The sequence below is a fragment of the Oncorhynchus masou genome, chromosome 14 (assembly GCF_036934945.1).
Source record: "Oncorhynchus masou masou isolate Uvic2021 chromosome 14, UVic_Omas_1.1, whole genome shotgun sequence".
Taxonomy (NCBI): Eukaryota; Metazoa; Chordata; class Actinopteri; order Salmoniformes; family Salmonidae; genus Oncorhynchus; species Oncorhynchus masou.
Window position 1 is genome coordinate 15,334,128 of NC_088225.1, and position 27,813 is coordinate 15,361,940.

General features: G+C 45.7%; 1 pseudogene; it reads right to left on the reverse strand.

Annotated features, from left to right (window-relative positions):
• Positions 1–26,822, reverse strand: part of LOC135554359 (caskin-2-like) — a 69,215-nt pseudogene extending 42,393 nt beyond the window's left edge.
• Between the last annotated feature and the right edge of the window lie 991 nt (positions 26,823–27,813).

The window sequence follows — 27,813 nt, forward strand, 5'->3', positions numbered from 1 at the left end:
ACCAGATGCCAGGACAGTATATTATGTCATGGATGGAGCCAGCAGGACCAGATGCCAGGACAGTATATTATGTCATGGATGGAGCCAGCAGGACCAGATGCCAGGACAGTATATTATGTCATGGATGGAGCCAGCAGGACCAGATGCCAGGACAGTATATTATGTCATGGATGGAGCCAGCAGGACCAGATGCCAGGACAGTATATTATGTCATGGATGGAGCCAGCAGGACCAGATGCCAGGACAGTATATTATGTCATGGATGGAGCCAGCAGGACCAGATGCCAGGACAGTATATTATGTCATGGATGGAGCCAGCAGGACCAGATGCCAGGCCATGGATGGACATGCCAGGACAGTATATTATGTCATGGATGGAGCCAGCAGGACCAGATGCCAGGACAGTATATTATGTCATGGATGGAGCCAGCAGGACCAGATGCCAGGACAGTATATTATGCATGGATGGAGCCAGCAGGACCAGATGCCAGGACAGTATATTATGTCATGGATGGAGCCAGCAGGACCAGATGCCAGGACAGTATATTATGTCATGGATGGAGCCAGCAGGACCAGATGCCAGGACAGTATATTATGTCATGGATGGAGCCAGCAGGACCAGATGCCAGGACAGTATATTATGTCATGGATGGAGCCAGCAGGACCAGATGCCAGGACAGTATATTATGTCATGGATGGAGCCAGCAGGACCAGATGCCAGGACAGTATATTATGTCATGGATGGAGCCAGCAGGACCAGATGCCAGGACAGTATATTGGATGTCAGCAGGGATGGAGCCAGCAGGACCAGATGCCAGGACAGTATATTATGTCATGGATGGAGCCAGCAGGACCAGATGCCAGGACAGTATATTATGTCATGGATGGAGCCAGCAGGACCAGATGCCAGGACAGTATATTATGTCATGGATGGAGCCAGCAGGACCAGATGCCAGGACAGTATATTATGTCATGGATGGAGCCAGCAGGACCAGATGCCAGGACAGTATATTATGTCATGGATGGAGCCAGCAGGACCAGATGCCAGGACAGTATATTATGTCATGGATGGAGCCAGCAGGACCAGATGCCAGGACAGTATATTATGTCATGGATGGAGCCAGCAGGACCAGATGCCAGGACAGTATATTATGTCATGGATGGAGCCAGCAGGACCAGATGCCAGGACAGTATATTATGCCATGGATGGAGCCAGCAGGACCAGATGCCAGGACAGTATATTATGCCATGGATGGAGCCAGCAGGACCAGATGCCAGGACAGTATATTATGTCATGGATGGAGCCAGCAGGACCAGATGCCAGGACAGTATATTATGTCATGGATGGAGCCAGCAGGACCAGATGCCAGGACAGTATATTATGTCATGGATGGAGCCAGCAGGACCAGATGCCAGGACAGTATATTATGTCATGGATGGAGCCAGCAGGACCAGATGCCAGGACAGTATATTATGTCATGGATGGAGCCAGCGGGACCAGATGCCAGGACAGTATATTATGTCATGGATGGAGCCAGCAGGACCAGATGCCAGGACAGTATATTATGTCATGGATGGAGCCAGCAGGACCAGATGCCAGGACAGTATATTATGTCATGGATGGAGCCAGCAGGACCAGATGCCAGGACAGTATATTATGTCATGGATGGAGCCAGCAGGACCAGATGCCAGGACAGTATATTATGTCATGGATGGAGCCAGCAGGACCAGATGCCAGGACAGTATATTATGTCATGGATGGAGCCAGCAGGACCAGATGCCAGGACAGTATATTATGTCATGGATGGAGCCAGCAGGACCAGATGCCAGGACAGTATATTATGTCATGGATGGAGCCAGCAGGACCAGATGCCAGGACAGTATATTATGTCATGGATGGAGCCAGCAGGACCAGATGCCAGGACAGTATATTATGTCATGGATGGAGCCAGCAGGACCAGATGCCAGGACAGTATATTATGTCATGGATGGAGCCAGCAGGACCAGATGCCAGGACAGTATATTATGTCATGGATGGAGCCAGCAGGACCAGATGCCAGGACAGTATATTATGTCATGGATGGAGCCAGCAGGACCAGATGCCAGGACAGTATATTATGTCATGGATGGAGCCAGCAGGACCAGATGCCAGGACAGTATATTATGTCATGGATGGAGCCAGCAGGACCAGATGCCAGGACAGTATATTATGTCATGGATGGAGCCAGCAGGACCAGATGCCAGGACAGTATATTATGTCATGGATGGAGCCAGCAGGACCAGATGCCAGGACAGTATATTATGTCATGGATGGAGCCAGCAGGACCAGATGCCAGGACAGTATATTATGCCATGGATGGAGCCAGCAGGACCAGATGCCAGGACAGTATATTATGCCATGGATGGAGCCAGCAGGACCAGATGCCAGGACAGTATATTATGTCATGGATGGAGCCAGCAGGACCAGATGCCAGGACAGTATATTATGCCATGGATGGAGCCAGCAGGACCAGATGCCAGGACAGTATATTATGTCATGGATGGAGCCAGCAGGACCAGATGCCAGGACAGTATATTATGTCATGGATGGAGCCAGCAGGACCAGATGCCAGGACAGTATATTATGTCAGTGGCAGTGTAACAGTGATCCACCGTAGCTAGTCTGCTCAACATCCCACATCACATGAACTCACTGAGGTACCAGGGGGAAATTTGGAGAATTCACACTCGATTCCAGCTGCACAGACACACACACACACTCAAATATCCTGGTAGTGAACAAGGCAGTTAACCCACTGTTCCTAGGCCATCATTGAAAACAAGAATTTGTTCTTAACTGACTTGCCTAGTTAAATAAAGTTTAAAATAAATAAAAAAGTAGACAAGTTAAACTTTAGGAATATTAGTGGGAATGTCAGAGCTCTTCTGGGAATGTACAGGATGGAAAGTTCACACACACACACACGCACACACACACACACACACACACACACACACACACACACACACACACACACACACACACACACACACACACACACACACACACAAGGGGAATTGGGCATCCACACATGCCCACATGCAAAATGGTTCGGTAACTAACTAACGCAAACCCATAACCCCCGTCTTTCCATGGCATACCTGCTCATCAGCCAAACCAGAACCACACCATCTCACAATGACCTATGTCACATTCACACCATTTATCTATAGTAACCCAAAATGACAATACAAGACTGATTCAGACAGTGACAGCGATTTGCATCATCAGATTGCCTCACCACTCACTTTAGTAAATAAGGCACGCATCTAACAAGAAGTCACTTAGAGCGAGAGATGGAGACAGAGAGAGGGATTTTTGGGGCTTAGTTGCCAAGCACAGAGCGATGACTCAGAAGACTGAGCCCTGGTAGAGGGGCCATGCTGGGGACAAAGACATGAGAGAGACAGAGATATAGAGACAGGTAGAGGAAGAATACCTCTCCCTTACGTGAACTTCATTATTCTCACCCTGTTACAGATACTGTGCTTCAGCATCTCTCACTCTCCCCCTCCCCCTCTGCCCTGCGGCTGCTAAGCCCCGGGTCAGTGTGCTTGTTTCATTTCCCCTTAGAAACACAAAGGAGGGCAGGCTCATCAAAGTCTCTGTCCCTCTGGTTTGGCTGGATGCTGAAAGAGAGAGCCCTATCCTGTTCTCCTCTCCTCCTTTGGGGCCGCACTGACTCAATAACCCACTGTTCATATCCCCCCTTTAATATCTCTACTACATGGATGTCTATGTGGGGCCAAAGTGGTGGAACCATGGGACCGGTTACAGCATGTATTGTGGTGACATAACCGTGTGATTGGACCACAGGGCATTGTTATGGAGTCATATGGCCACTGGATCCCAGAAATCCTTGTGCCATGTTTGAATACACAGTTTCTCTCTTTCATTATCATTTGAAGCCAATGAAAGCCTTGATTGTTTCTTTGGTAAAGTGGTTTGGACCAGGGAGATGTGTCAGTGAAAGGGCAGACCACCACACCACAAATAGGACTCCTTAACACTAGAACTTCTAAAGCAGTCATTGTCACTGCTCATTCATTGTATTTATTACTCTGCCATTTAATTGACTTTTCGCAAATAACCCAGTGGGACCTGCTCCACTCCTTCTCCCGACAGTGGGGCCTGCTCCACTCCTTCTCCCGACAGTGGGGCCTGCTCCACTCCTTCTCCCGACAGTGGGGCCTGCTCCACTCCTTCTCCCGACAGTGGGGCCTGCTCCCCTCCTCCCGACAATTGGGCCTGCTCCACTCCTTCTCCCGACAGTTGGGCCTGCTCCACTCCTTCTCCCGACAGTGGGGCCTGCTCCACTCCTTCTCCCGACAGTGGGGACTGCTCCACTCCTTCTCCCGACAGTGGGGCCTGCTCCACCCCTTCTCCCGACAGTGGGGCCTGCTCCACTCATTCTCCCGACAGTGGGGCCTGCTCCACTCATTCTCCCGACAGTGGGGCCTGCTCCACTCCTTCTCCGAACAGTGGGGCCTGCTCCACTCCTTCTCTCAACAGTTGAAGGCGCCGTCCCAGTTGATAATCAGCTCAATAATTGCCTCAAAACTGAACCTAAACCGAAACTAATTTCCCACATATAACAGATGAAATAAATGAAGTAAAGTATGATAGGGAGAAAGGGGGGGGAAGCAAACCATGCATAATTATGTCATCACCAATTGTGAATTAAAAACAGGACAGGCCATCCTATTGTATTGATCTATTCTAATTAGAATCTTAAATGATATGTACTCTAAATCATTCCACTGAATCACAGCAGTCTTATCAGTCTACTCTGGGCTACTTGGGAGCAGGCTACACAATGAGAGAGTGCTTTAATGAACATGTTGAACGGCTTTCAATATTTGGGAAAATATCTACATTGTGCAGCATGTGAGTGTTGGAGACCTTACACTGGCAAGGGGAGAAATGTCTCCAACTTCACTGTCATTGGCGAACAATTTGAAAACAAATCTGGCTGGCACCATGAACAAAGTGAGACGGGAGCTCCCTACCTCTCCACAAAATAAGGCACCTGCACAGCTGTTGTATTCCTTAACAGTGCTGAAGAATGACAAGACAACGGAACCCAAAGAGAAAACCGGAGACTATTACGCACTACAACCAAAGGTGTCAAAGTGTGTTACGGCAGGTGAAATTTATGAAGATTTGAGTCAACTGTTGGGACAAGGGATAACAGTTAAATTAAGTCCAACTGATGGCACTGAAGATGCACACAATATAAGCGCGTGCTGACAATAACTGACTATTTTTGACTGCTGTCATATCAACACTTACATTTGAAGTTTACATACACCTTAGCCAAATACATTTAAAAACTCAGTTTTTCACAATTCCTGACATTTAATCCAAGTAAAAATGTCCTGTCTTAGGTCAGTTAGGATCACAATTTTATTTTAAGAATGTGAAATGTCAGAATAATAGTAGAGAGAATGATTTATTTCAGCTTTTATGTCTTTCATCACATTCCCAGTGAGTCAGAAGTTTACATACACTCAATTATTATTTGGTAGCATTGCCTTTAAATTGTTTAAACATGCTTCCCACAATAAGTTCGGTGAATTTTGGCCCATTCCTCCTGACAGAGATGCTGTAACTGAGTCAGGTTTGTAGGCCTCCTTGCTTGCACACGCCTTTTCAGTTCTGCCCATAAATCTTCTATAGGATTGAGGTCAGGGCTTTGTGATGGCCACTCCAATACCTTGACTTTGTTGTCCTTAAGCCATTTTGCCACAACTTTGGGAGTATGCTTGGGGTCATTGTCCAATTGGAAGACCCATTTGCGACCAAGCTTTAACTTCCTGACTGATGTCTTGAGATTTTGCTTCATTAAATCCACATCATTTTTCTCCCTCATGATGCCATCTATTTTGTGAAGTGCACCAGTCCATCTTGCAGGAAAACACCCCCACAACAAGATGCTGCCACCCCCGTGCTTCATGGTTGGGATGGTGTTCTTCGGCTTGCAAGCCTCCCCCTTTTCCTCAAAACATAACGATGGTCATTATGGCCAAACAGTTCTATTTTTGTTTCCTCAGACCAGAGGACATTTCTCAAAACAATACAATCTTTGTCCCCAAGTGCAGCTGCAAACCATAGTCTGGCTTTTTATGGTGGTTTTGGAGCAGTGGCTTCTTTCTTGCTGAGCAACCTTTCAGGTTATGTCGATATAGGACTCGTTTTACTGTGGATATAGATACTTTTGTACCCATTTCCTCCAGCATCTTCACACGGTCCTTTGTTGTTGTTCTGGGATTGATTTGCACTTTTCACACCAAAGTACATTCATCTCTAGGAGACAGAACGCGTCTCCTTCCTGAATGGTATGATGGCTGCATGATCCCATGGTGTTTATACTGGCATACTATTATTTGTACAGATGCACGTGGTACCTTCAGGCGTTTGGAAATTGCTGCCAAGGATGAACCAGACTTGTGGAGGTCTACAATTTTTTTTCTGAGGTCTTGGCTGATTTCTTTAGATTTTCCCATGATGTCAAGCAAAGAGGCACTGAGTTTGAAGGTTGGTCTTGAAATACATCCACAGGTACACCTCTAATTGACTCAAATTATGTCAATTAGCCTATCAGAAGCTTCTAAAGCCATGACATCATGTTCTGGAATTTTCCAAGCAGTTTAAAGGCACAGTCAACTTAGTGTGTGTAAACTTCTGACCCACTGGAATTGTGATACAGTGAATTATAAGTGAAATAATCTGTCTGTAAACAATTTTTGGAAAAATGACTTGTGTCATGCACAAAGTAGATGTCCTAACCTACTTGTAAAAACTATAGTTTGTTATCAAGAAATTTGTGGGATGGTTGAAAACGAGTTTTAAAGACTCTAACCTAAGTGTATGTAAACTTCCGACTTCAACTGTATATTGATTATAATGCCACTGTTGCTTTATCCTCGAATTGCACTATTTATCAAGGCCACTTCATGCTTATAATGATGTTTAGGTTACTGATGTTTTCATTATTTGACCGTGCATCATTTGACCGTGCATATTGGTGGTCGGGGTATGTTTTGTGTGCTTATAAAAAGAAGCTGTTACCGTGTCCAACACATACACTTTCTGTTTCATAGTTGTAACAACTCCACTAAGAACATTTCTTGAACACTTGAATAATTGTTTATTTTTTGACGTATAGCATAAAGTAACATAAACTAATGAAAATGCTATAGAGTTCTTTGAAATAAAATAAAAATCGTATTCTAATGTTACCCAAGGCCTTCATAAACACAACCAAATTATTATTTTTGCGACAGCATATATAAAAAGTATGAATAACACTGTTAGAATGTTGCAGTCAGAATGACTGCTCATTAGCTTGAATTAGAGGCCCAGCAGTTCTAGTGTTAACAGTCTGGTCCCAGCTACTACTGATAAATCAGCAGCCACATCTCACTGGCAGATCTGGGTCACACTGGCAGCACTGCAGCCTCACACCAGAGAGCCTCCCTCTCTGTCTCTCTCTCCGTTTCTCTCCAGTGTCTTTCTGCATATCCATCTCTCTCGCTCTCTCAGCCTGGTGACAGACTGCTGCAGCTGTCAGTGAAACATGGGAACAGGGCTGCAGAGTAGACCCCCTCCTCCTCCCCTTCTCTATGGCAGGGCTCAGGGTGACCTGGGTGTCTGGTACTGGACTGTACCAGACACACTCTGATGTAGGTCTCCATAGAGGTACTAGGGGATTGGGACTGTGGCCCCTGGTGGAGTGGACATTGGACAGGCCGTTTTATAGCCTCCCAGGAGATTGGGGTACTAAATATATGGCTAGATCCTCTTGAGAGAGAGAATAAACACATTCACACACCACAGTGTTCCAGAGCGAGGGTGTGGAGACAGAGCCATGTCTGGTGGTTCTTGTCTTGTCCATAGTACCGGGGAGAGGAAGAGGAGGAGGGAAGGAGAGAGGGGCAGAGGGTAGACCCATGGGAACCATTTACTGTCCTGTTGAGTCTCCCAGCACACCAGTTCCAGATCAGTGACTGTGTTAACCCTGTCAGACCCCTGTCCACCTCAGAGTAGGTGTTCAATCACACAGAAAATGTACTGACCAACCATGATCAATCATAGCCTTTCATTTAGCACTGTACACACAAATCATTATGGTCTGAATCGCAGCCTGACAAACGTGTACACAAATCTGCATTAAAACTTGACATCATTGACATCAATGCATGATTTATACAACACGTATTACACAATACGAGTTTTGCGTACGTTTCACAAATTCAGATTGTGAAAAACAATAGGAAGTCTCTTACCGGATGATGTCCTTGTGTCCATTGCGTGCGGCGAGGTGCAGCGGAGTGTTAAAGCCTGAGTCTGCAGGTTCCTTACTATTACCCTCTAACAGAGCCACCACCATGTTACTGCTCAACAACAGCTGAGCAACCTGACCTCATAAAGTCATGGAGAAAGGGAAATTGAAGAGAGAGAGAGAGAGAGAGAGAGAGAGAGAGAGAGAGAGAGAGAGAGGAAAGAGCGAGAGAAAGCGAGAGAGAGAGAAGAGAGAGAGAGAGAGAAGAGAGAAAGCGAGAGAGAAGAGAGAGTGAGAGAAAGCGAGAGGGTGGGGGGGAGGGGTGATAAAGAAAAGACAGGGTGATGAGTACAGGCTTCAACTGTTACCATCACATGTACATTTCATGCACTGTTAGGACAAGGGATAACGCACACACACAAGTCTGAAACATTTAGGAGTCCTGTAATTTGACATGGGAGGACCCACAGGGGAGTGTGAGGTAAAACAGGAGTGACCCAGTGGCATAAACAACCCCACACATCTGGCCCACACACTGGATGACACCTCAACACTCACTGACTGACTGCTGCTGCTGGGAGACTGGTCTGGGACAGAGGACAGGAGGAAACACATAGGGACAGAGAGGGAAAAGGAGAGAGAGAAAGGAAGAGTGGAAGGAGAGAGAAATAGAAATAGGGAGGGCCTCGCCACACCCTGGCACCCCAACACAGCAGCTGATGCCCATAAACACACTACACACACACACACACACACACACACACACACACACACACACACACACACACACACACACACACACACACACACACACACACACACACACACACACACACACACACACACACACACACACACACACACACACACACACACACACGGTGGAGCCAGTGTCAGCATTCTAAAGATATCCCATTCTAAATCAATCCTGGGGGACAATAGTTACAGGCTAACTCTCTCAAGTCTCATTTAACAAACACACAAGCACAAACAAAGCTGCCCAGCAAAACTTCCAGTAATAGAAGTTACAGACGGACTTGCCATTACTTCCTCTCCAGCCCACATCCAGATCAATAAGAATGAAAGACAAGGGGACTTTCCAGCCCAGTAGGAGAGGAGAGCAGCGTTCCCAATGAGTGTGTGTGTGTACTATCACTTCACCCTGGCTTGGTCCGGCTTCACACTGCCCTATCCAAACTAAATGCTGCTGCAGCACTATTTGGGACCAGGGACCTTGATTGAGGCAGCGCACAGAGATTGAAATACACTCACATTGGCTTGGTGGTGTTTGAATGGCTATAGGAACTGAAAAATTCATATTCAAACCTATTGTGCGGTCAGGGAGAGATGTTTCTGAAATTGTCAAACTGGTTTAATGATGCAGGCCTAAACTGCCCAATTCACCATTAAGTCATAGTAACCAAATGTACATTTGAGATGGAGAGAGTGTGACAATTGAGTGAGAATAACTGTGCTCAAGGGTGAAAGAAAGAGAGAGAAATGGAGAGAAGAGAGGGAGAGAAAGAGGAGAGAAATGTTGAGAGAGAAGTAAATGTGCTCCAGTAAGAAAACCAGCTCAAGGATGAGAGAGACTGAAAGAAAGAAAGTAAAGAGTGGCTAAGTGAGATGTATTTGATGGAAGAGGAGCAGTTGTGACAACGCAGCCCATCCCAGATCCAGAGGGGTTGTATCTGTCCAGCTGTGACCTCTGTCTAGACTAACACAGGCCATGAGTTACATCACTGCAGCCCCCCTGTCTGTCTCTGTGAGCCTGGGCCAGTGGTGGGGGAGGAGAAACACACACACAGTCTTACCTTGACTCTGCCGAACTCACAGGCCAGGTCTAGGGGGGTCTTCTTGGTTTTGTTGATCAGACAGGGGTTGGACTGGTGCTGCAACAGCATCTCAGACTGAGAGAAACAGACAGACAGGGAATCAACACACACACACACACACACACACACACACACACACACACACACACACACACACACACACACATATTAACACACACACACAAACAAGATCAAATACCATATACACACTGTCACCGGGGCCATTAGGGGAGTAGGTTATGTTATGTGGATGGTGGATGTGGTCATGCAGATAACATTACAACACACATAGCCAGGGAGATGATGTCAGATGTTTCTATCAGCACCTGGTGCTGCCTGCCGTATCCAAGGACACAGAGTATTTGGTGAAAACAGACAGTCCATTAGCCCTGGTCATTCTGCTCTGGGAATACATAGTAGACTACAGGACCGGAGGCTGTTCCTATCAAATGGGACTTCATGGTCTGTGCAGATAAATGCTTTTCACACAAACTGTGGTCCTAAAAGGCTTACAAATCAATTAATGTGGCGTAACCTGAACACATCCTGACAATGCTTGTAGGATAGTTCCTGATCTATTTCCCAATTATTTGAATTCCATTTCGTTTGTTTTTTTTTGTTTGCGCTCAATGTGCAGTTTCTCGAAAGATAAATCAGATCAAAGCCGAACTGTGTAATGTAGTAGGGAGTTGTAGTTTCCAACAGGCCAATATTCTACATAGTTCAGCGCAGGAAATGTGGGTAGTTAACTACAATGACCATAATCCATTGCATGCCTACTTGTCCCGTCTGTGTGGGGCATACACAGAGGGAGCGCGCGATTTAGAGCATTTGCGCGAGGTATCTCTACCTAAAAACACACCATCTATCATCATGGGACTTTTATTCATTGTTTTATTCTGTGTTGTGAAAGCGAAAACCATAAATCGGACCGAAACCAAACCGACTTATCACTCAGCACTACAGGGGGTGAGACGGGGACGGACTGACGGACGGGGGTTAGTAACAAAGACAAGGTTCCTAATCCCCCCTAAACCTGATCAACTGACTCCCCATCATTACCCCCTCAAACCCTACAAATCCAATAACCCTCATCCTGCCTCGTTCTTCTCTCTCCCTCTCCAATCCAATCACACCAACATGCCTCTCCTCTCCCAGCTTGCTACATATTCCCTGACCCCTCAATCTCTTAAATGACTGTACCACCAACCACCACTCATCCTACTCTATCCCCTGCCAGATCACATCTGTTTCGGGGCTATGGCTGTGATTTGTTGACAGTTTGTTTACTGTTTAAGACTTAAGTGGACTGACCAAACATGACCACACACATCTAAATCTCAGATAAGTGACCCACAGTAAACCAGCATCAGCTTTGTGGACAGAACAGCATACATTCCACCCAATCCAGCAGAATGGGGATATCTGTTGACAGTGCTTAACAATGTCTGTCTGTCTGTCTGTCTGTCTGTCTGTCTGTCTGTCTGTCTGTCTGTCTGTCTGTCTGTCTGTGGGTGTGTGTCTGTGTACTGACCACGTCATAGTGTCCGTACTGTGCGGCCAGGTGCAGGGGGATGTGTCCATCCTGTGAGACCCCATTGACTCCAGCTCCGGCCCGCAGCAGCATAAGGACAGAGTCAGCCTTGCCCTGCCATGCTGCATAGTGGAGCGGACGCATACCTGCAGGAGGCAGCACATCTATGATCAAATACAGTGGCTTGCGGACGTATTCAACCCTCTTGGCATTTTTCCTACTTTACTGCCTTACAACCTGGAATTAAAATGGATTTTTGGCAGGTTTGTATAATTTGATTTACACAACATGCCTACCATGTTGAAGATGCAAAATATTTTTTTTATTGTGAAACAAACAAGAAATGAGAACAAAATAACAGAAAACTTGAGTATGCATAACTATTCACACCCCCAAAGTCAATACTTTGTAGAGCCACCTTTTGCAGCAATTACAGCTGCAAGTCTCTTGGGGTATGTCTCAATAAGCTTGGCACCACTGGGATTTTTGCCCATTCTTCAAGGCAAAACTGCTCCAGCTCCATGGATGGGTTCCGCTGGTGTACAGGAATCTTTAAGTCATACCACATATTTTCAATTGGATTGAGGTCTGGGCTTTGATTAGGCCATTCCAAGACATTTAAATGTTTCCACTTAAACCACTCAAGTGTTGCTTTAGCAGTATGCTTAGGGTCATTGTCCTGTTGGAAGGTGAACCTCCATCCCAGTCTCAAATCTCTGGAAGACAAACAGTTTTCCTTCAAGAATTTCCCTGTATTTAGCGCCACCCATCATTCCTTCAATTCTGACCAGTTTCCCAGTCCCTGCCGATGAAAAATATCCCCACAGCATGATGCTGCCACCATCATGCTTCACTGTGGGGATGGTATTCTCCGGGTGATGAGAGGTGTTGGGTTTGCGCCAGACGCGTTTTCTTTCAAGCGTTTTCCTTGATGGCCAAAACATTTTAGTCTCATCTGACCAAAGTACCTTCTTCCATATATTTGGGGAGTCTCCCACATGCCTTTCGGCGAACACCAAACGTATTTGCTTATTTTTTTCTTCAAGCAATGGCTTTTTTTCTTGCTACTCTTCAGTAATGCCCAGCTACGTGGAGTGTACGGCTTAAAGTGGTCCTATGGACAGATACTCCAATCTCCGCTGTGGAGCTTCGCAGCTCCTTCGGGGTTATCTTTGGTCTCTTTGTTGCTTCTCTGCTTAATGCCCACCTTGCCTGGTCTGAGTTTTGGTGGGCGACCCTCTCTTGGCAGGTTTGTTGTGGTGCCATATTCTTCCCATTATTTAATAATGCCCGTGGGATGTTCAAAGTTTCTGATATTTTTTTATAACCCAACCCTGGTGTGTACTTCTCCACAACTTTGTCCCTGATCTGTTTGGAGAGCTCCTTGGTCTTCATAGTGCCGCTTGGTTGGTGGTGCCCCTTGCTTAGTGGTGTTGCAGGCTCTGGGGCCTTTCAGAACAGTGAATATATAATGAGATTGCGTGATCATGTGACACTTAGATTGCACACAGGTGGACTTTATTTAACTAATTATGTGACTTCTGAAGGTAATTGGTTGCACCAGATCTTATTTAGGGGCTACATAGCAAAGGGGGTGAATACATACAGTGGGGAGAACAAGTATTTGATACACTGCCGATTTTGCAGGTTTTCCTACTTACAAAGCATGTAGAGATCTGTAATTTTTATCATAGGTACACTTCAACTGTAAGATACGGAATCTAAAATTAAAATCCAGAAAATCACATTGTATGATTTTTAAGTAATTCGTTTGCATTTTATTGCATGACATAAGTATTTGATCACCTACCAACCAGTAAGAATACTGGCTCCCACAGACCTGTTCGTTTTTCTTTAAGAAGCCCGCCTGTTCTCCACTCATTACTTGTATTAACTGCACCTGTTTGAACTCATTACCTGTATAAAAGACAACTGTCCACACATTCAATCAAACAGACTCCAACCTCTCCACAATGGCCAAGACCAGAGAGCTGTGTAAGGACATCAGGGATAAAATTGTAGACCTGCACAAGGCTGGGATGGGCTACAGGACAATAGGCAAGCAGTCATGGATTAAAATCCTGCAGCACATGCAAGGTCCCCCTGCTCAAGCCAGCGCATGTCCAGGCCCGTCTGAAGTTTGCAAATGGCCATCTGGATGATCCAGAGGAGGAATGGGAGAAGGTCATGTGGTCTGATAAGACAAAAATAGAGCTTTTTGGTCTAAACTCCACTCGCCATGTTTGGAGGAAGAAGAAGGATGAGTACTACCCCAAGAACACCATCCCAACCGTGAAGCATGGAGGTGGAAACATCATTCTTCGGGGATGCTTTTCTGCAAATGGGACAGGACGACTGCACCGTATTGAGTGGAGGATGGATGGGGCCATGTATCGCATGATCTTGGCCAACAACCTCCTTCCCTCAGTAAGAGCATTGAAGATGGGTCGTAGCATGACAACAAGCCGAAACACACAGCCAGGGCAACTAAGGAGTGGCTCCGTAAGAAGCATCTCAAGGTCCCGGAGTGGTCTCCAGACCTGAACCCAATAGAAAATCTTTGGAGGGAGCTGAAAACCCGTATTAGCCAGCGACAGCCCCGAAACCTGAAGGATCTGGAGAAGGTCTGTATGGAGGAGTGGGCCCAAATCCCTGCTGCAGTAAAATGCTAATAAATTACTTAAAAATCATACAATGTGATTTTCTGGATTTTTGTTTTAGTCTCTCACAGTTGAAGTGTACCTATGATAAAAAAATTACAGACCTCTACATGCTTTGTAAGTAGGAAAACCTGCAAAATCGGAACTTTATCAAATACTTGTTCTCCCCACTGTATACACGCACCACTTTTCCATTTTCTTTTTTTCTTTTTCTTTTATTTTGTGAAACAAGTTATTTTTTTCATTTCACTTCACCAATTTGGACTATTTTGTTTATGTCCATTACATGAAATTCAAAAAAAATAATCTATTTAAATTACAGGTTGTAATGCCACAAAATAGGAAAAGCGCCATGGGGGGTGAATACTTTTGCATGGCACTGGACAATACACATATAAACAAACACAAGACAGACAGACAGTGAGTGAGGGACTGAAGTACAGTAGACATTTTTGGGTTATCCATATGAAAGCTGATATTAAAATCCCAATGTGTTCCACAGATGGAACTAATAGAATGTATGAGCTGATATACAGTAGAATCACAAGACAATGTGTGCGTCACTAATAAAAACATCACAGATAATATGAATTAAAGGCGAGTCTGTTTGTACTGAGGCACATGTTGCTAACTGGTCTGAGATCTGTATGTACCAGCTAACATGAAATCTCAAGACAATGTGTGCCACTGATAGAAAACATCAGAGATAATGTCTGTGCTGACTGAGATGATCTCACTGAGACCTGTGTTAGCTGTTTTGCTAGCTGATCTGAGAGCAGGTGATAAATAGTGCTGTGTCTCACCGTTCCTGTCCTTGATGTCAACGGTGGCCTGGGCCTCCAGCAGCACAGACAGCAGGTCTGTAGTTCCGGTCAGAGCAGCATGGTGGAGAGCTGAGAACCTGAAGACAACAACACATAGAAAGATGACAGAGGGATATAGGACAGAGGCACGAAAGCCAACGGAGAAGAGGAGATGGGAAGATAACAGAGGGATATAGCACAGAGGCACGAAAGCCAACGGAGAAGAGGAGATGGGAAGAAAACAGAGGGATATAGAATAGTGGCACAAAGACAACAGAGAAGAGGAAATGGGAAGATAACAGAGGGATATAGCACAGAGGCACAAAGACAACGGAGAAGAGGAGATGGGAAGATAACAGAGGGATATAGCACAGAGGCAACAGAGAAAGCCAACGGAGAAGAGGAGATGGGAAGATAACAGAGGGATATAGCACAGAGGCACAAAGACAACAGAGAAGAGGAGATGGGAAGATAACAGAGGGATATAGCACAGAGGCACAAAGACAACAGAGAAGAGGAGATGGGAAGATAAGATAAGATCTTTCAACAGTAAACAACCCACCACCAGCACTCAGACAGAGAGAGAGAGACAGACAAACAGAGAGAGACAGAGACAGAGAGAGACAGAGACATACAAACAGAGAGAGACAGACAAACAAACAGAGAGACAGCGCGACAGAGAGACAGACAAACAGAGAGACAAACAGAGAGAGACAGACAGACAAACAGAGCGAGCGACAGTACTCTTCCATTAGCCCAATAACACACCACAGCCCTGGGCTGTTAGTCACACACGCATCTTCTCACTGGTGACGATTCAATTAAAGTCTGCATGTGATCTGATGGTAAAGTGAATGTAAAACAACCTCTTCAATATGTAGAAAGAGGCCACAATATAAAGCAAATCCAGGCTCAGCCAGAACCCTGCTCTGGGCTGTGGGTTGAGGGCTGTGTTATTGGGTAGTACTGTAGTGTAGAAGCCAGCCAGCCAGCAGTCTTGGATTCACCAGGAGACATGAATAACAGGAAAGATAATGGAGCTGGAGGCTTTGGCTCAATCAAGACCAGACTCCCCCCATCCTCATCCAGACAGTCTCTCCCCCCCTCCCCTTTTCTCTCTTTGTTGTTCAGCTTTATCTGTTTTGGGGAGAAAGGGAGGGGGGGGTATTGGGTTAGTAAATAAAAAATGAAAGCCCCCAAACTGTGGGTGGGAGGATTTGCCCCCCCCCTCCCCCCATCATGTTTTATGAGTGCCATGATGTGTGCGTGTTGTCGGGACATGCCAACACAAAGTGTGGCCTCTAGAGGTGACTCAGCTCAGAGGGGAAGAGGGACTCAACTCATCAGGCTGGTGAGTAACAGTCCTGCCTCCAGCACCACCGTCAAGTCCAAACACCACAGATATAAATCTCCCTTCTCACACACACACGCAGGTCCGGGCCGCAGCCACAGCCTGCAGTCACCACCATCCACATGGAGAGGAGAGAGGGAGGAAGCTACCAGAACATAATATACCGTACAGCACCTAACCATAAATAACCAGACCAGATACACGAGAGACGGCCTGCACTCTAGAGAGACAGCTAGTACTAGAGAGAAACAGCTAGTACTAGAGAGATACAGCTAGTACTAGAGAGAGACAGCCAGTACTAGAGAGAGACGGCCGGTAGTATAGCAAGAGACGGCCGGTACTAGAGAGAAGGCCGGTACTGGAGAGAGACGGCCGGTACTAGAGAGAGACGGCCGGTACTAGAGAGAGACGGCCGGTACTAGAGAGAGACGGCCGGTACTAGAGAGAGACGGCCAGTACTAGAGAGAGATGGCCGGTACTGTAGCGAGACGGCCGGTACTATAGCGAGACAGTCGGTACTATAGCGAGACAGTCGGTACTATAGCGAGACAGTCGGTACTAGAGAGAGACAGCCAGTACTAGAGAGAGACGGCCAGTACTAGAGATAGACGGCCGGTACTGTAGCGAGACGGCCGGTACTATAGCGAGACAGTCGGTACTATAGCGAGACAGTCGGTACTAGAGAGAGACAGCCAGTACTAGAGAGAGACGGCCAGTACTAGAGAGAGACGGCCGGTACTGTAGCGAGACGGCCGGTACTATAGCGAGACAGTTGGTACTAGAGAGAGACAGCCAGTACTAGAGAGAGACAGCCAGTACCAGAGAGAGACGGTCGGTACTAGAGAGAGACAGTCGGTACTAGTGAGAGACAGTCGGTACTAGAGAGAGGCAGTCTGTACTAGAGAGAGACAGTCGGTACTATAGCTCTACAGGGTGTTTTGGAATAAGTGGTGCCTCAGTGGGCATGTAGCACTTCCTGTCTCTCTACCAGAGGGAGTTGTGTACTGTGAAGGGAGGCTGGGGGGTTCTGCTGTGTCTGGCTACAGTAACCGACAGGGCCAGGATCATCTCTAAGAGTAATGGAATAGAATGAAAGAGAGAGGGAAGGAGAGAGATAGAGGGGGAGGAAGAGAGAGTATAATCCCTCTGTTCAATCCAGCAGCCTGACTGAGAGGTGATAAAATAATCTGACATTAAAAATGCATGTGTGAGGAGCATCTCTGGAAACAGCCTAGTTATCAGGACAGCTTCTAAAATCTAAATAAACCATGTCTGTCTATTGGTGGATAGGAAACAAGTTTGCTCCAGTCCAAAGCCTATGGAGGGACCTCAGAGTAAGGCCTACTGTAAAGACAAAGGTATCTTACACATATCACAATGCAAATAGAAAGGTATCAAGTTTGATAATGCGATACTAAACACGGCTTACCTGGAGGCTTCTTAATTAATTTAATAGAGTATCACTGATCAGCATATATAATGGAGTTACCGTGAGCTGCACTCCAGGGCTTCCTCACAAAGAGAGTCTGAAGAAAGAGCACAAGTAGGGGAGGGAATGCAGGGAAAGAAACTGATATTTTGTGTGAATAAAAGCAGCTGCTGAGGCCCAGACGAGGGATGAGCACAAGTGCTGTCACGATACAAGAATTTTGACTTGGATGCTGATACCAGGTTTAGTATCACGAGTGGTGCAGTCTAAGGCACTGCATACAGTGCCTTGCGAAAGTATTTCGGCCCCCTTGAACTTTGCGACCTTTTGCCACATTTCAGGCTTCAAACATAAAGATATAAAACTGTATTTTTTTGTGAAGAATCAACAACAAGTGGGACACAATGATGAAGTGGAACGACATTTATTGGATATTTCAAACTTTTTTAACAAATCAAAAACTGAAAAATTGGGCGTGTAAAATTATTCAGCCCCCTTAAATTAATACTTTGTAGCTCCACCTTTTGCTGCGATTACAACTGTAAGTCGCTTGGGGTATGTCTCTATCAGTTTTGCACATCGAGAGACTGACATTTTTCCCCATTCCTCCTTGCAAAACAGCTCGAGCTCAGTGAGGTTGGATGGAGAGCATTTGTGAACAGCAGTTTTCAGTTCTTTCCACAGATTCTCGATTGGATTCAGGTCTGGACTTTGACTTGGCCATTCTAACACCTGGATATGTTTATTTTTGAACCATTCCATTGTAGATTTTGCTTTATGTTTTGGATCATTGTCTTGTTGGAAGACAAATCTCCGTCCCAGTCTCAGGTCTTTTGCAGACTCCATCAGGTTTTCTTCCAGAATGGTCCTGTATTTGGCTCCATCCATCTTCCCATCAATTTTAACCATCTTCCCTGTCCCTGCTGAAGAAAAGCAGGCCCAAACCATGATGCTGCCACCACCATGTTTTACAGTGGGGATGGTGTGTGTTCAGGGTGATGAGCTGTGTTGCTTTTACGCCAAACAAAACGTTTTGCATTGTTGCCAAAAAGTTCAATTTTGGTTTCATCTGACCAGAGCACCTTCTTCCACATGTTTGGTGTGTCTCCCAGGTGGCTTGTGGCAAACTTTAAACGACACTTTTTATGGATATCTTTAAGAAATGGCTTTCTTCTTGCCACTCTTCCATAAAGGCCAGATTTGTGCAATGTACGACTGATTGTCTCCCACCTCAGCTGTAGATCTCTGCAGTTCATCCAGAGTGATCATGGGCCTCTTGGCTGCATCTCTGATCAGTCTTCTCCTTGTATGAGCTGGAAGTTTAGAGGGACGGCCAGCTCTTGGTAGATTTGCAGTGGTCTGATACTCCTTCCATTTCAATATTTTCGCTTGCACAGTGCTCCTTGGGATGTTTAAAGCTTGGGAAATCTTTTTGTATCCAAATCCGGCTTTAAACTTCTTCACAACAGTATCTCGGACCTGCCTGGTGTGTTCCTTGTTCTTCATGATGCTCTCTGCGCTTTTAACGGACCTCTGAGACTATCACAGTGCAGGTGCATTTATACGTAGACTTGATTACACACAGTTGGATTGTATTTATCATCATTAGTCATTTAGGTCATTGGATCATTCAGAGATCCTCACTGAACTTCTGGAGAGAGTTTGCTGCACTAAAAGTAAAGGGGCTGAATAATTTTGCATGCCCAATTTTTCAGTTTTTGATTTGTTAAAAAAGTTTGAAATATCCAATAAATGTCGTTCCACTTCATGATTGTGTCCCACTTGTTGTTGATTCTTCACAAAAAAATACAGTTTTATATCTTTATGTTTGAAGCCTGAAATGTGGCAAAAGGTCGCAAAGTTCAAGGGGGCCGAATACTTTCGCAAGGCACTGTATCTCAGTGGTTCGATTCCAGGCTGTATCACATCCGGCCGTGATTGGGAGTCCTATAGGGCGGTGCACAATTGGCCAGCGCCGTCCGGGTTTGGCCGGGGTAGGCCGTCATTGTAAATAAGAGTTTGTTTATAAATGACTTGCCTAGTTAAATAAAGCTTACATTTTTTAAAAACTCTATACCCAAACGATAACACAGCAAAAAAGCAGAGAGAATGTGATTTTTCCCCGTTTGTTCAGCTTTTTAAAAGATAAACTAAATTAGATGTTCTAAATCCACAACAATGACTAAACCACATCAGAAGATGTTAATATGTTTTAGTGTAGATACCCTTTAATTCTAGTGCAGACGCTTAGCACTGTTGTTTGGTTAGCGGTGTTTCTGTAGCGCATGTGTGATGGAGTTTGCAAAATTATTGATTCTGCCAGGTAGGCATAGGCTACTGGGAAAAGCTTTCCATCTACCAGACGGTTATCATTAGCATCCATTAATGGTTACACAAAGTGATAGACAACACCTCATTTGGCCGCCTTTCGTTCCAGTTCTCTGCTGCCTGTGACTGGAACGAATTGCAAAAATCGCTGAAGTTGGAGACTTTTATCTCCCTCACCAACTTCAAACATCTGCTATCTGAGCAGCTAACCGATTGCTGCAGCTGTACATAGTCTTATCGGTAAATAGCCCACACAATTTTACCTACCTCATCCCCATACTGTTTTTATTTATTTCATGTTCTGTTTTTTTGCACACCAATATCTCTACCTGTACATGACCATCTGATCAGTTATCACTCCAGTGTTAATCTGCAAAATTGTAATTATTTGCCTACCTCCTCATGCCTTTTGCACACAATGTATATAGACTCTTTTTTTCTACTGTGTTATTGACTTGTTTATTGTTTACTCCATGTGTAACTCTGTGTTGTCTGTTCACATTGCTATGCTTTATCTTGGCCAGGTCGCAGTTGCAAATGAGAACTTGTTCTCAACTAGCCTACCTGGTTAAATAAAGGTTAAATATTTGTTTTTGTTTTTTTTTGTTTTTTTTTGTTTTTTTTTTTTAAATACGAGCACCGCACACGGACAGGGGCATTCCTGTCTTTGCCTCTTCAGAAAATTGCATGGAATACGAATCCCTGATGCATTCTGGTCATGTGTTATGATAATAGAGCATTTACTAATTTGCCCAAGTTAAGTTCAATACATTTAGTTCATTTCCAAACGTGAGACACATTTGATAGAACCGAAAGTAACAAAATGTGAGTACCGAACCGTTTTTCATGTTGTAATATTGAGTACAGTGAAGTAAAGTAAAGTGTTGGTGAACCGTGTCCCAAATCACTTAATTTGTGCTTCTGGAAACACTTCACACCTCTGTGAGAGTCACACACCAAGCAGAATATGCACATACACACACCCTCCCTCTCTTTTGTGAACCTTCAGTTGAGATCTCTCTAAACCTAGACGAAACCCGTGTGACGTTGGTCTCATTAGGCCTGCCTTAGGGACACTTAACCCAGTGAATCCTGCCTCTATCCTCTGAGGTAGAGCTTGGTTTCCTACCCTAATGCAGCAGGGTTTATTTGGGCCATGGGGTGGGGATGTATTAAGTCACTCGGGGGCCAGGGGCTTTACACAGAGCCCAGCCATGAAAGAGGGACGTCAGGAGAGGGAGAGAGGGAGGTGAGAGGCCGGAGGTACACAATCCCTCCTCTGTCCTTCCCTTCAATTCTCTCTCCTGTTCTCCCCCTGGCAGGACGTGAGAGTCCAGAAGTGAGAAAGGCCCTTGAAAAGGCTCTGTGTTCAAAGCACGCAGGTCTCTCCTCTTGTCAACCCCACCGTCTCCGTCACTCTAGCGCACCACTCCAATGAAAGAAAGAGAGAGGGAAGGAAAGACAGAAAGAGAGGATGAGAGAGATATTTATGGAGGGAGATGGAGAGGGTCTGACCTGTCTCCAATCAGGCCCCTCAGTACCAGGTTGGAGTGCTGTCATCCCTGCAGACTGGAGTAGTATATCGCGCACACAGACAGACAGACAGGCAGACAGACAGGCAAACAGAGTGGCCTGGCCTTGGTCATCGAGGCTCAGCATCAATGCAGGTGGGCCCTATAGCTCTGTGTAGTATAGTAGTAGAGCCAATGAAATCGCTTGGAAACACGGGAACTAAGACATCACTTTTAGATACATTTCAATGGTGAGGTCTTTTTTGGAAGCCTTTGGTATCTTTCCTATGTTCCTTTATAAGTCAATGGATTAAATATGACAGTACAAGCTGTCTGAATGAAAACATTTACAGGGAGTTTTTATGAGCGCAGGTTCAGACACACTGTTTCATTCTCTTAAATATACAGTCTTTCAAACACACACACACACACACGCGCACGCGCACACCTTCCTCCCACAGGGAGCTGTGTTGACATACACTTCTAACATGCATGGATGTCAGCTTCTATGGTAGTTTGGAAACAGAGCAGGCTTTCTGTCCAGCTCTCAGAGGGAGAGGTAGTAGTGTATAGTCCTCTCCTGCCAGGGTTGATTCTTTCCCTCCATTGCTTCAGATGACAGGGGTGTGTTGACGGGTCCTGGCAGTACTGCCCTCTGTGGACACACAGGCCAGGGATCCAACCAGTCCCCCACAGACAGGCACAGCCATTCAGTCCAGGCCATTCCAGTGCTGCTCTCCATGGAAACTGCACCCCAAACACAGACCAAAAGCTGGAAAAGTTAATGGAGACTCAAATACTAATTTGTCTCACAGGGTTGCAGAAAAGAGACCCTTTAATATATTACAGCACCAGTGTTTGTTCAACATGCCTTTCTCTGACACACACACACACACACACACACACACACACACACACACACACACACACACACACACACACACACACACACACACACACACACACACACACACACACACACACACACAATCTCTTTCTCTCATGCATGCTAGCACATACACGGAGAGAGGGCAAATAGTCTACGGAAATGGGATGAATAGGCGCCAAGCACACTCACACACTCACACACTCACCTTAATAACAGTTGCATGAGCTGACCAGTTGGACAGTTTATTAGGTACACCCCCCCTCTCCTACAGACAGTGAGTCACGTGGCCGTGGATTACTTTATAAAGCAGGCAGACAGGCACCAAGGAATTGACTTACTGCTCGATTAAACGTTAGAACGGGTAAAAGGGACCTAAGCCAGAGTTTGGTATGATCGTTGGTACCAGGCACATCAGTTCCAGTATCTCAGAAACTGCCACCCTCCTGGGCTTTTCACGCATGATAGTGTCTAGGGTTTACAGAGAATAGTGAGACAAACAATAACACCCAGTCAGCAGCAGTGGGCGAAAATTGAAAGAATTGTGCCAACAGGCTTATAGCGGCGCAGTACAACATTGGTGTGTAGAACAGCATCTCGGAATGCACAACTCGTCAGTCCTTGTCACTGATGGGCTACTGCAGCAGACGACCACAGAGGGCTCTACTTCTATCAGCTAAAATCAAGATGACGCGGCTCCAGTGGGCACGCCTTCACCAACACAAAACATTGCCTGGTCCGAATCCCGGTTCCTATTGCTGATGACAGAGTCCGGATTTAGCATAAACAGTATGGGTCCATGGCCCTACCCTGCCTGGTGTCAATGGTACAGGGTGGAGGGGGAGGTGTGATGGTGTGGGGAATGTTTTCCTGGCACACGTTAGGTCCCTTGATACCAACTGAGCAATGATTCTATTCCCTGAAGAATTCAAGGTGTTCTGGAGGTAAAGGGGGGTCCAACCCGGTACTAGATGTGTGAACCTAATAAACTGGCCACTGAGTGTATATCAACCATGTCCACGCCTACAGTAAGGGATGAGTAAGACCCTTTCATCATCATCTCACACAGGTCTTCACCTGAACAACATTCATAGTACTACATACTAAAGAGCCCAGTCATATCCCCCCTCACTACTGCCAAGACAGACTGAACACTTTCCATGATTGCCCAACAACAAAGTGTTCTAGAAAAACAATCAGCCCACAATATACATGAGTGATTACTGTTGTAAACATAATTGCTGTGTGCTGTGCTTCAACATGATCGCGTATGGCCTACTAATGGAGCGCTAGACTAAGCGATAGGATATGAGACTGAGCTGTAGTGATAAGATGAGGGGTCGTGTTCCTGCAGTAGTATAGTCTGTGTTTAACGCTAGAGAGAAAAGCAGAGCAGTGCCAACAGCACTGATGAATAATAAAAGACCTTTCCCCCCACTTGAAATTCCATGTCCCCACGGGGGCCATTACAACCGAGCAGCACACACACACACACGCACGCAGCCTGAGAAACACACAGCAAGACACAAATGAACACTCTTCCGACATGCTAATGTTGAGCCCCACATACAGTATATAGTATATACAAAAGTATGTGGAAACCTTCAAATTAGTGGATTGGGCTATTTCAGCCACACCCACTACTGACAGGTATATAAAATCGAGCACACAGCCATGCAATCTGCATAGACAAACATTGGCACTAGAATGGCCCATACTGAAGAGCTTAGTGACTTTCAACGTGGCACCGTCATAGGATGCCACCTTACCAACAAGTCCGTTCGTCAGATGTCTGCCCTGCTAGAGCTGCCCCGGTCAACTGTAGGCACTGTTACTGTGAAGTGGAAACGTCTAGGAGCAAAACAACTCAGCTGCAAAGAGGCAGGTCACACAAGCTCACAGAACAGGTCCGCCAAGTGCTGAAGCCCATAGTGCGTAAAAATTGCCTGTCCTCGGTAGCAAAACTCACTACAGAGTTCCAAACTGCCTCTGGAAGCAATGTCAGTACAATAACTGTTTGTCGGAAAGCTTCATGGCTGAGCAGCCGCAAACAAGTCTAAGATCACCAAGCGCAATGCCAAGCATCGGCTGGAGTGGTGCAAAGCTCACCGCCATTGGACTCCGGAGTAGTGGAAACGCGTTCTCTGGAGTGATGAATCACGCTTCACCAGCTTGTAGTACGACTACGACAGATTAATCTGTGTTTGGCGGATGCCAGGAGAATGCTACCTGCCCGAATGCATAGTGCCAACTGAAAAATTGGTGGAGGAGGAATAATGGTCTGGGGATGTTTTTCATGGTTCGGGTTAGGCCCCTTAGTTCCAGTGAAGGGAATTCTTAACTCTACAACATAAAATGACATTCTAGACAATTCTGTGCTTCCAACTTTGGAGCAACAGTTTGGGGAAGGCCCTTTCCTGTTTCAGTATGACAATGGCCCCATACACAAAGCGAGGTCCATATAGAAATGGTTTGTCGAGATTGGTGTGGAAGAACTTGACTGGCCTGCACAGAGCCCTGACTTCAACTCCACTGAACACCTTTAGGATGAATTGGAACGTTGACTGCGAGCCAGACCTAATCGCCCAACATTAGTGTCCAACCTCACTAACGCTCTTTTGGCTGAATGGAAGCATGTCCCCGCAGCAATGTTCCAACATCTTGTGGAAAGCCTTCCCAGAAGAGTGGGAGGCTGTTACAGCATCAAAGGGGGACCAACTCCATACTAATGCCCATGATTTTGGAATGAAATGTTCAATGCGCAGGTGTCCACATACTTTTGGTCATGTAATGTATCATCATCAAGCCTTCAACTCTGCTTCCAGCCATGTTTTTCCTCTCTGAAGAACTAGTATATAATTCCTGGACGCGGACGCTGTCATCACTGCATTGAGTTGTGTGGCAGCTTTTGTAAACACTCCCATCTAAATCGGCCACAGTCCCGCCCACTACGCCAGACAAACCCCACCCCTGACCCCTGCCCCCTCATGCTCCGCCTCTGAATTCCCGGCCCCTGAGAGCTGACAAAGAGAGAGGAGGGGGTTGGAGAAGATGCATAACAAGCAGTAAACCATGGCCAGAGCCTGGGGCCTGGGGGGGGACCTGGGCTCTGATATATGGTGCACCAATGTCCTGCTCTCTGGACCGTTTTACAGCCATCTCAGAGGCACGGCTTATCTAAAGGTCTCCCACTGTTGTCTTGGCTCTTCTCTCCACTTGTGTTACTCTGTTTATTTAGGCTGAGTGAGGGGGCACCAGTAGTGTCTGTAGAGGGGGAAGGCTGTTTGGATGGATGTGGGAGCGCTATAAGAGGTAGTTTTATTTGGATATCTCGGGTGTGCTAAGCCTATCGAACTCAATCTGAACTCAGACAGTCTAACTGTAGACTTTGCCAGAGTTTGCATGATCTACTTTTTGACTAGTTCATATTCTACAGGGAGCTGAGCGACTCTTTAAAAAAGCCATGCTGCACCAAAGGATCTCACCAATGTCATCAATGTGCTGCTCTATCAGCTACTGAGAGCAATTGTGAAAATTAGTATGGCTCTAGCAGCTGACAAAAATATCTGCGATGAAAACACACCACCCTGTGAAGAGGGAAAAAGTGAGAACTTTCATATGGGATCCAAGTCCCTCTACAAAGAGAAAAATAGATGAGGAGAAACTAGACCTATGCTAGTAAGCGAGAGGGGAACATTTTTACAGTCAGCATTTCCACTGGCAGACAGGGTAACTGGGGGGTTAGTAGACTGTGGTGTCTGCTTTTAGGCAAGAAGCAGTAGTCGAAACAACAATTAAATGAGCTTTTCAGCAGTGACACCTTCGCTTCTCCTCCAGACACAATTACCAGTTAGTCTGCTTTGGCTGACTTAGCAGAAGGCCATGATTCAACCCAAGGCAAACTAATGCAGGGTGTTTATCACAAGCCAAGACAAGACGCATTGAGCTTTAAAATCCCAGCACTTGTATGTAGAAGCTACACAGTAGAACTACTGTTTTACAGATACAGAAAGAGCAGCTTATTGGTAGGCCATCTTTTATTTGTTATTATTATTATTTTTTTACAGAGGTTGTCAGTCAGTTCTTTGTTGTTATCATCATCACACACTTACCCATCTCCATCCTGGTAGTTGACGTTCAGTCTCTTCGTGGAGCCCAACAACTCTGCAAAAACACAAGACAGAAAATAAATCAACATACGTTCAGGATATTTTTAGAACAAACACTGTGCTACTGGTTAACCTAGAAACTATTCACTTAAGAATGGAGGGAAGTGTCTTCATGGTGCATCTTCAGTTCATGGTTTATAGTAGTATACTGGATTGGCTTGCTTTTTGGTTGTGCAAAATCCGGAGGTTGAGCATTGTTTTACAGATCTATTATTCGTTCACTTATGATCATGTGTTTGCGTGAGAGCTCAAACCATCTCCAGGTTCAACAAGATTATCTGTGGGAACCAACTCAGTCATTCTAAAAGATTATAGAGCATCTGGTTCTGGAAAGGCTGAAGACCTGCAGGCCACAGGACTAAGAGATCCTGGTCTAGATACTCACCCTGATAAGTTGCTACCATGTTGTTATCATGTTGTGTTGCTACCATGCTGTGTTGTCATGTGTTGCTGCCTTGCTATGTTGTTATCTTAGGTCTCCCTTTATGTAGTGTTTTGGTGTTTCTCTTGTCGTGATGTGTGTTTTGTCCTATATTTATATTGTATTTATTTGTATTTTTAATCTCAGGCCCCCGTCCCCACAGGAGGCCTTTTGCCTTTTGGTAGGCCATCATTGTAAATAAGAATTTGTTCTTAACTGACTTGCCTAGTTAAATAAAGGTTAAATATATTGTTTTTTAATAAGAAGGCTATGGGGTCATGGTTCAGGGTTTAAGGAGAGAGCGACAGACAGTGGAGTGGAGACTCCAGCTAGCTCACCCACCAGGCCTCAAAAACCTGGTGGCGATCCCAAACAAACTGTCCCTGATAGAGCTGTCCCTTTCTCTCTTGTCTCTAGAGGCAGTTCATTAGCCTCTAACCCCAGGCTGACCTCTGTGGCCAGGTCAGGAGACAATACACTGTTCAGAGAACAGGGGGGAGTAGACCTTGTTGTGTCTTTTGATCTTCTGATAGAGATGCCTCTCCATCATCCTTGTGTGGCT